The 7,466-nt window shown below is 45.7% G+C and overlaps 1 long non-coding RNA gene across 1 annotated transcript; it reads right to left on the bottom strand.

Annotated features, from left to right (window-relative positions):
- Positions 1–4,898: 4,898 nt before the first annotated feature.
- Positions 4,899–6,689, bottom strand: LOC135536393 (uncharacterized). The gene is made up of 2 exons (XR_010454985.1): positions 6,502–6,689; positions 4,899–6,441 (listed from the first exon to the last, which is right to left on the bottom strand). It is a non-coding gene; the product is annotated as an uncharacterized LOC135536393 (long non-coding RNA).
- Positions 6,690–7,466: the final 777 nt, after the last annotated feature.

Below are 7,466 nucleotides of genomic sequence, written 5' to 3'. Positions count from 1 at the left end.
TAATGAAAAGGATGGCAAATTCTAATCGAGGGGTTTTCTTGCGGGGGGGTCTTTGTAGAAGCAACTTTAGATTGTTTTATTTTCTGTTATACTTTATGTAGTTTGGGGCAACAAAAATAAAAATCTGAACCTGAACTTGCTAATTTAACTCAGAATGAATTGACAGCGTAGGAACTATGTTTTGCATTCGTGTTTCTCAGGGGAAAGCTATTAGTGGTGACCAGGGGGGAAATGTAGAGACACACCATACAGAATAATAGAAGCCTCTAGTGGCCAAAAGGCCATTTAGCATGGGCAGCACCATTAAGGGCTACAACCATTTTAATGTAGTCAACCGGGCGGGACTTACATCTTCATTGGCTGATCCTCCTGTTCACCCTGTTGGAGTCATGTCCAACCGGGTCATCAGGAGGACTCAGCCTATCGTGATGAAGAAAATGGACTACTTCAAAATGGAGATTGCCTCAATGGTGCTTGCCATGCTTCACAGACGCTATAAAGGCGAGTCATCTATCTCTATGAAACACACCCACAAGGTCTGTTGATAGAAACCAAAGGTTATGGATATACTGACAAGATACACATCTCTGCGCCCTACAAATGGGAGTCATCCACAAAGCGGCACTGCGGTTTGTCTAGCTCCTACCAGTCCTTCCTTTTGATTGGTAGATACATCTCATTATTTTAATATTAGAAGACGGCTGTTGACATCAACCAATTACATTAGTTCGGGGACATGTCAAAAAGCATTAAACATTTATGGCAATTTAGCTAGCTAGCTTGCACTTGCTAGCTAATTTGTCCTATTTAGCTAGCTTGCTGTTGCTAGCTAATTTGTCCTTGGATAAAAACAATGAGTTATTTTACCTTAAATGCACAATGTCCTCTACTCTGACTATTAATCCACACATAAAACAGTAAACCAAATAGTTTCTAGTCATCTCTCCTCCTTCCAGGCTTTGCCTTCCCTGGACTTTATATTGCGATTGGAAACTTTCATAAATTAGGTGCATTACCTCCACCAACCTCGTTCGTCTTTCAGTCACCCACGTGGGTATAACCAATGAGGACATGTGAGAGGCAGGACTTGCAGCGTGATCTGCGTCACAAATAGAACTAACTTCTATTTTAACCCTTGGCAACGCAGACACTCATTGGCACAAGCGAGCAGTGTAGCGGTGTCGTCAGGGTATTAGTGACATCAGGAGCTGATTAGGCCTGGTTCGAGGTCTGCGTTCCAATTCATCCCAAAGGTGTTCGATGGGGTTGAGGTCAGGGCTCTGTGCAGGCCAGTCAAATTATTGCACACCGATCTCGACAAACTATTTCAGTATGGACCTCGCTTTGTGCATGGGGCATTGTCATGTTGAAACAGGAAAGGGCCTTCCCCAAACTGTTGCCACAAAGTTGGAAGCACAGAATCATCTAGAATGTCATTATATGCTGCAGCTTTAAGATTTCCCTTCACCGGAACAAAGGGGCCTAGCCCGAACAATGAAAAATAGCCTCAGACCATTACTCCTCCTCCACCAAACTTTACAGTTGGCACTATGCATATGGGCAGGTGGCGTTTCCAGATTCGTCTGTCGGCTTCATCACTCCATAGAACGTATTTCTGGACTGCCAGATGGTGAAGCGTGATTCATCACTCTAGAGAACATGTTTCTACTGCTCCAGAGTCCAATGGGGGGTGAGCTTTACACCATTCCATCTGACACTTGGCATTGCGTATGGTGATCTTAGGCTTGTGTGCGGCTGCTCGGTCATGGAAACCCTTTTCATGAAGCTCCTATCGAACAGTTATGGTGCGCGTTGCTTCCCAGAGGCAGTCTGGGCTGTTGAGAGTGAGTGTTGCAACCAGGGACAGACGGTATTTACGTGCTTCAGCACTCGGCCGGTCCCGTTCTGTGAGCTTGCGTGGCCTACCACTTCGCGGCTGAGCCGTTGTTCAACCTAGACTTTTCAACTTCACAATAACAGCACTAAAAGTTGACGGGGCAGCTCTAGCAAGGCAGAAATTTGTTGGGAAGCTGGCATCCTATGTGGGTGCCACGTTGAAAGTCACTGAGCTCTTCAGTAAAGCCATTCTAGTGCCAATGTTTGTCTATGGAGATTGCATGGCTGTGTGTTCAGATTTTATACACCTGTCAGCAATGGGTGTTGCTGAAAAATCAGAATCCACTAATTTGAAGGGTTGGCAACGAGGACAGATGATTTTACTCTTTATTTTTTAGCTGAACTTAGTTATGCACAGTAATGAACTTTTTCCATGGTAAATGTTGACTTATTAAAAGACGTTTGTTCTTTAACAAGAAAGTCTATTAAATAATGACGGCATAAACAAAAATACTGTTTTATTATTGAGAGATTTATCATTGACTGTGTAGCCAGTTCTCATGGAACTTGTCTTTGTGAAAGCGAGATATTAAACGTTAATTACAAATCTAAATGAAATAAGTACAAGTGGCTGATTGACTGTGTAGTGGAATTACCTTATCAAACCCAAAGAGAGACATTTGAATGTTTCTCAGAATAATCACACAAGTCTCAGTTGAGCCTTTCAGTAATGTCCCATTATCCTCTTCTGTGTGACTTGAGGCAGCCTAGCATATGAAACGTTATAATGGGGGGATGAGGGTGATGAATACAATTTTAAAAAATTGCCTAAAGATGTGGGCCTCCCTCAATACTCGGAGAGGGAATAGAATGTTAAGCTATTTAGTGGTTTTCAAAATGTTAAACTTAATTCTGCACCACAACATAGTAATTTGTCGACCAGCCTGAGCACATTAAAGTGCAACTGAATCTGGTTGTGTGTCAAATGTATTATCTCTGATTAAGGATCTGACCTCTGACCTCTGGGATGTCATTTATCATCGCTCAGTCAGATCATTCACAGTAGGACTTACAGGTGCACGCGTGTCTGAGTAATACTCAGGCTCAATACCACACGTCATGCTAAGTGTGTGTGTGGCTACCTTCAATCAGGTCCTCAGGAGACGGCTCCAGGTAGTGATTCATCTTCCACTCAACACTCTCTGTTCTCCTCATTATAAAACACCAGATATGACCTTACCAAGTATATTTAATTTTTTACCTTTATTTTACTCGGCAAGTCAGTTAATAACAAATTCTTATTTTCAATGACGGCCAAGGAACAGTGGAATAACTGCCTGTTCAGGGGCAAAACGACAGATTTGTACCTTGTCAGCTCGGGGATTTGCACTTGCAACCATTTCGGTTACTAGTCCAACACTCTAACCACGAGGCTACCCTGCCGCCCCTACACTCTAACCACTAGGCTACCTACCCCCATACACTCTAACCACTAGGCTACGTACCGCCCCTACACTCTAACCACTAGACTACCTACCGCCCCTACACTCCTAACCACTAGACTACCTACCGCCTCTATACTCTAACCACTAGACTACCTACCGCCCCTACACTCTAACCACTAGGCTACCCACCCTCTACACTCTCTAACCACTAGACACCCTGCGCCTCTACACTCTTAACCACTAGGCTACCTACCGCCTCTACCACTCTAACCACTAGACTACCTACCGCCCCTACCTCCTAACCACTGAACTACCTACCGCCTCTATACTCTAACCACTAGACTACCTACCGCCCCTACACTCTAACCACTAGGCTACCTACCCCCTCTACACTCTAACCACTAGACTACCCTGCCGCCTCTACACTCTAACCACTAGACTACCCTACCGCCTCTACACTCTAACCACTAGACTACCCTACCCCCTCTACACTCTAACCACTAGACTACCCTACCGCCTCTACACTCTAACCACTAGGCTACCTACCGCCTCTACACTCTAACCACTAGACTACCTACCCCCTCTACACTCTAACCACTAGACTACCCTACCGCCTCTACACTCTAACCACTAGACTACCCTACCGCCTCTACACTCTAACCACTAGACTACCTACCGCCCCTGTATGGTTTCATCGGCTCTTCTAGCGACGCGTCACAGACATTTGGCTCCTCTCGTGAAGTGATGCGAGTCACAGACATCTTCACCGATGGCAAAATGATACAATCCCTCCCTCTACTGGTAAGATTTAATTCAGGCACGATCACTTTGCCGTACACACGTAATATCGAAGAACCAAACTTATACTGAACAGATAGAGTACAGATCTTGTTCGTCTCCCCATGAAATGTTCTTTAAACAACCAAACCCATTGAACATATAGTATTGCAAAAGGAAACAAACCTCTGAATAAATAAGATAAATCATCTTTATTTCCATTATTATTTGTCACATATAAAATTATGTCCACATTTAATATTAACAAGGCAATTAAGATAATCCTTTATTTCTGAGTGGTGCGATTCAGGCTCCAGAGGCTTGTCAATGTTTCCTATTGGTTGACAGGGAGAATGGTCCAATGGGAGCAGAGCCAACTCTAGATTGGTGACTACCTGATTGATAATGCGCACATGGGGTGGCTATTTTATCAGAGCACAAGATGCCAACCGTTTTATCAGAGCACAAGATGCCAACCGTTAGCCTGACGGCCCCAGATCTGCTTCTACGGTCAAGTCAACTGTTATGGTCGTTGTCAATTGGAAACTTGGCAAGACAGCACAAACAGATCTAGGACCAGGCTATCCAAGCGTACCATGGTTAGAAGAGGACCACCTTCCTAACTGTGACCCAAATGACTAACGGAGGGGGAGTCTCTGGAGCCTGTAGTCACACCAAGCCTTTCAACGCACATAACGCTTCATCACCCAATATTCATCCCTGCTCATCACCCTGTGTAAAGACATAATTAAGTTAGAAGCGCTCATCAAACATTCTTAAACCAGATTACTATCACTGAAATGAAGTATTTAATCATCGAAATTATTATTCTCATGGTCATTATGATGATTATTTGTTTATTTGAGTCATTTTCTTCTCTCCTAGCAACCGTAAAAAAACAACAGCAATGATAAATCAAACAACCTTCTTCTCGTCGACAAGAAAAATGGAGATGCTTAGATGAGCTGAAAGTAAAACTGAAATAGTTTCTTGCTGTTGGTAAGTAAGTAAGTTTCATTGATGTCATGTAAGTTATCAGAAAAGTCATAATATACAGTATAGGTTATTAATTACAGTAACAAAGTATCCATGCGATCGTTCTTTCTCGTTTTGCTGTACAAAGTTCAGGGATTCAGTAGTAAATAACAAGGTACTGTACAAACCCACATCACTGCTGGACAGCCTGAGTACCATCATGATCTGGGGCTGAGGACCAGCTAGGAAGCACACCAGCGGTCCTGAAGCCTTCTGCCACTGATAGCCAATAGATACACTAGAGAGAGCTTCTGCATCACCTTGGTATACATTTCCTTGATGAAACCAAGCATGGCTACAGGGTTCTAGATCTTGGCTCTCTACACTAAGCTCAAAGCTGTGTTGTGGGTAACGGGTTAACTGGTTGTCTCACCTTTAAGAGACGGTCTTTCTTTGCAACTGTTACAACTGTAGGCTACGCTGTTCTTTGATGAAACGGAAACTAACGTGCTCAGAACTCGTCTGATCTGGAGTGATAGGACTGACCCAAGACCAGTGGATAGGACTGACCCAAGACCAGTGGATAGGACTGACCCAAGACCAGTGGATAGGACTGACCCAAGACCAGTGGATAGGACTGACCCAAGACCAGTGGATAGGACTGACCCAAGACCAGTGGATAGGACTGACCCAAGACCAGTGGATAGGACTGACCAAAGACCAGTGGATAGGACTGACCCAAGACCAGTCCAGTAGTCCTACTGGTTGGTGCTCTAACCAAGGATGACCTGGAGTGATAGGACTGACCCAAGACCAGTCCAGTAGTCCTACTGGTTGGTGCTCTAACCAAGGATGGCCTATAAAAAGGTGTCAGGAGGCTCAGTATGGACAAGACACTGATTAGATTCCCCTTCCCTCCAGCTATCCCACTGGCCTCAGCCCACACAGCACGGTTCCACAGTGACCCCCCCCCCCCCCACCACCACCACCACCAAAAAACCAAGAGCTAAAAACACAATCTAAAACCTCCTAGATTCATTCAGTTAAATAGACCATTATTACTGGTTTTAAAAACAATACACAAATAGGTAACCTGTAAGGCAAAAAGCATTGGCAGTAGCAGCACAAAGATCAGGCAGATGAGCTGGAGTCAACTTGTCTTACTGGACATTCTTTAAGGATACTGACGGGCTGTTTTTCTTAGTCGTTAATGTCAATGGGGGGGCTGGAAGCCTGGAAGTAGAGTGGGAGTGATGGGGGGGGGTGGAAGCCTGGAAGTAGAGTGGGAGTGATGGGGGGGGGGGCTGGAAGCCTGGAAGTAGCACTCTACAGCTACAGCCATACGAGTAGCACTCTACAGCTACAGCAGTACGAGTAGCACTCTACAGCTACAGCCATACGAGTAGCACTCTACAGCCACAGCAGCATACGAGTAGCACCTCTACAGCCACAGCCGTACGGCAGGCACCTCTACAGCTACAGCCGTACGAGTAGCACTCTACAGCTACAGCAGTACGAGTAGCACTCTACAGCTACAGCCATACGAGTAGCACTCTACAGCTACAGCAGTACGAGTAGCACTCTACAGCTACAGCCATACGAGTAGCACTCTACAGCTACAGCAGTACGAGTAGCACTCTACAGCTACAGCCGTACGAGTAAGCACTCTGCTACAGCCACAGCCGGTACGAGTAGCACTCTACAGCCACAGCCAGTACGAGTAGCACTCTACAGCTACAGCCGTACGAGTAGCACTCTCACAGCTACAGCCGTACGAGTAGCACTCTACAGCTCACAGCAGTACGAGTAGCACTCTACAGCTACAGCCATACGAGTAGCACTCTACAGCTACAGCAGTACGAGTAGCACTCTACAGCTACAGCCGTACGAGTAGCACTCTACAGCTACAGCTGTACGAGTAGCACTCTACAGCTACAGCCATACGAGTAGCACTCTACAGCTACAGCAGTACGAGTAGCACTCTACAGCTACAGCAGTACGAGTAGCACTCTACAGCTACAGCGGTACGAGTAGCACTCTACAGCTACAGCGGTACGAGTAGCACTCTACAGCTACAGCGGTACGAGTAGCACTCTACAGCTACAGCGGTACGAGTAGCACTCTACAGCTACAGCGGTACGAGTAGCACTCTACAGCTACAGCGGTACGAGTAGCACTCTACAGCTACAGCGGTACGAGTAGCACTCTACAGCTACAGCGGTACGAGTAGCACTCTACAGCTACAGCAGTACGAGTAGCACTCTACAGCTACAGCGGTACGAGTAGCACTCTACAGCTACAGCCGTACGAGTAGCACTCTACAGCTACAGCGGTACGAGTAGCACTCTACAGCTACAGCCGTACGAGTAGCACTCTACAGCTACAGCCGTACGAGTAGCACTCTACAGCTACAGCAGTACGAGTAGCACTCTA

This window comes from Oncorhynchus masou, unplaced genomic scaffold (genome assembly GCF_036934945.1).
Source record: "Oncorhynchus masou masou isolate Uvic2021 unplaced genomic scaffold, UVic_Omas_1.1 unplaced_scaffold_6100, whole genome shotgun sequence".
NCBI lineage: Eukaryota > Metazoa > Chordata > Actinopteri > Salmoniformes > Salmonidae > Oncorhynchus > Oncorhynchus masou.
The sequence above is the reverse complement of the archived record's forward strand: the minus strand, read 5'-3'. Positions and strand labels throughout refer to the sequence as shown.